The following is a 2,560-nucleotide window of genomic DNA, read 5'->3' as shown; positions in this document are numbered from 1 at the left end:
TGTGATTTGTATTTATGTGTAATATGAGTGTTTGTGTATGTAATATATGTGTTAATATGTATATGTATTTGTATCTATGTGTGCTTGTATGAAGAGGGGGGTTTGTGTTTCTGTGAGTGTTTGTGTTTGTGTTTGGAAGTTTGTGTGAGTGTCTTTGTGTGCGTAATATGTGTGTGAGGGGGTGTTTATAAGGTTTGCGTACACGCATGTGTGTTTTTGTGTGTTTGTATCTAATGTGTTTGAGTGTGTGTGTGTGTGTAATGTGTGTGTGTGTAAGTTTATGTTTGTATGTGCGTTATGTGTAATATGTGTGTATGCGTTTGTTTGTTTGGGTATGAGTGAGTCTGTGTATTTTTTTCTGTGTTTGTTTTTGTATTTGTATGTGTGTGTGTGAGATATCCGTGTGAGTGTTTGTATGTGAGTGTCTTTGTGTGCGTAATGTGTGTGGGGGGTTGGGGTGGGTGTTTATACAGTTGCGCGCATGTGTGTGTATGTTTATGTGTCTAATATACGTGTTTGTGAGTGTGAGTGTGTGTATATGTGTGTTTAACTTGTGTATCTATGTGTGTATGAGTATGTGTGTGTAAGTTTATGTCTATAGTGCATTTGTGTGTGTAATATATGTGTGTGCAGTTGTGTATGTTTGTTTGGGTGTGAGTGATTGTGTGTATTTTTATCTGTGTTTTTATGTTTGTTTTAGTATTTGTATGTTTGAGTGTGTGTATGCGTTTGTTTATGTGTATATGTTGGTTATATATATGTATGGGTGAGTGTGGGTGTGTTATATATGTGTGCTTGTGTGTGTGTTTGAGTGTGTGTGTGTGCATGTATGTGTGTTTGTGTTTGTATGTTTGTGTGAGAGTGTGTGTTTGTGTGGGTAATATCTGTTTGTGTGTGTGTATTTGTCTGTGTTTATAAAGTTATGTGTGCTTGTGTATGTGTTTGTGTGTGTGTAATATGTGTGTTTAGGTATGTATGAGTGTGTTTATGTGAGCGATATGTGTGTGTGGTTATTAGTTTTTTGTGTGTGGTGTGTGTCGTGTTTTTCTTTTTGTGGGTGAGTGTGTGTTTGTGTGTGTATGTAATACATTTGAGTGTGCGTGTCTGTTTGTCTTTGTTTGTGGGTGGGTATGTGTGTGCTTGTATGTGAGTATTCGCATGCATGAGTGTATGTGTATGTGTATGTGAGTGAATGTTTGTGTATGTAATATGTGTGTGTGAGTGATTTTGTGTCTGTGTTTATACAGTTACGTGTTTTTGTGTATGTGCTTGTGTTTGTGTGTGTCTTTTGTAATATGTGTGTTTGTGTATGTATGAATGTATGTGTGTGTATCTATGTGTTTGTGTGTGTTTATGTGTGCGTGGTTACTAGATTGTATATGTGTGAGGGATGTGTGTGTAATATATGTGTGTCTATGTTTGTGAGGGTGTGTGCATGTGTGTGCATGTACGCGCGTGTGTGTATGTGTTTGAAAGTTTGTGTTTGTGTATGTAATATGTGTATGAGAGTGATTCTGTGTTTATGTGTGTGAGTAATTATGTGTTTATGTGTTTATACGTTACGTGCGTTTGTGTGTGTGCTTTTTTAATATGTGTGTTTGTGTATGTATAAGTGTGTGAATGTGTGTCTATGTGTTTGTGTGTGTGTGGGTACTAGTTTGTATGTGTGTATGGGATGTGTATGTAATATATGTGTTTGTGTGGGTAGGTGGGTGGGTGTTTGTGTGTGTAATATTTGTGTGTCTATGTTTGCGAGGGTGTGTGCGTGTGTGTGTTTGTGTGTGAGTGTGTGTGCATGTAGGCGTGCGTCTGTGTGTATGTGTTTGTGTGTTTGTGTGAATGTGTGTTTGTGTGAGAGTGAGGGTATTTGTGTGGGTAATATGCGTGTTTGTTTCTTTGTGTGAGAGAGTGTGTGTGAGGATAATATCCGTATGTGTGACTTTGTCTGTTTCTGTATATGTATAATTACGTGTGTTTATGTGTGTAATATGTGTCCGTTTATATAGTTATCTGTGGTNGTGTATGTGTTTATATTTTTGTGTGTAATATGTGTGTTTGTGTATGTAATATATGTGTTAATGTGTGTATGTATTTGTATCTATGTATTCTTGTGTGTGTGGAGGGGGGGTTTGTGTGTGCGTGTATTTTTTATTGTCTTTCTGTGAGTGTGTATGTGTCTGTTTGGAAGTTTGTGAGTGTCTTTGTGTGCATAATATGTGTGTGGGGGGAGAAGGTGTTTATAAGGTTGCGGGCATGCACGTGTGTTTTTTTGTGTTTGTGAGTGTGTATGTGTGTGTAATGTGTGTATGTGTGTGTGTGTGTAAGTTTATGTTTGTATGTGCGTTTATGTGTGTAATAAATGTGTGTATGCGTTTGTTTGTCTGGGTATGAGTGAGTGTGTATTTTTTATCTGTCTTTGTATATGTTTGCTTCTATATTTGTATGTGTGTGTGTATGATATTTGTGTGAGTGTCTATGTGTGATTGTGTGTTTTCGTGTTTGAGAGAGAGATAAAGAGAGAGTGTTTGTATATGAGTACCTTTGTGTGTGTGGGGGGGAG

Source organism: Vigna radiata, unplaced genomic scaffold (genome assembly GCF_000741045.1).
Source record: "Vigna radiata var. radiata cultivar VC1973A unplaced genomic scaffold, Vradiata_ver6 scaffold_594, whole genome shotgun sequence".
Lineage (NCBI taxonomy): Eukaryota > Viridiplantae > Streptophyta > Magnoliopsida > Fabales > Fabaceae > Vigna > Vigna radiata.
Note: the sequence above shows the minus strand (reverse complement) of the source record.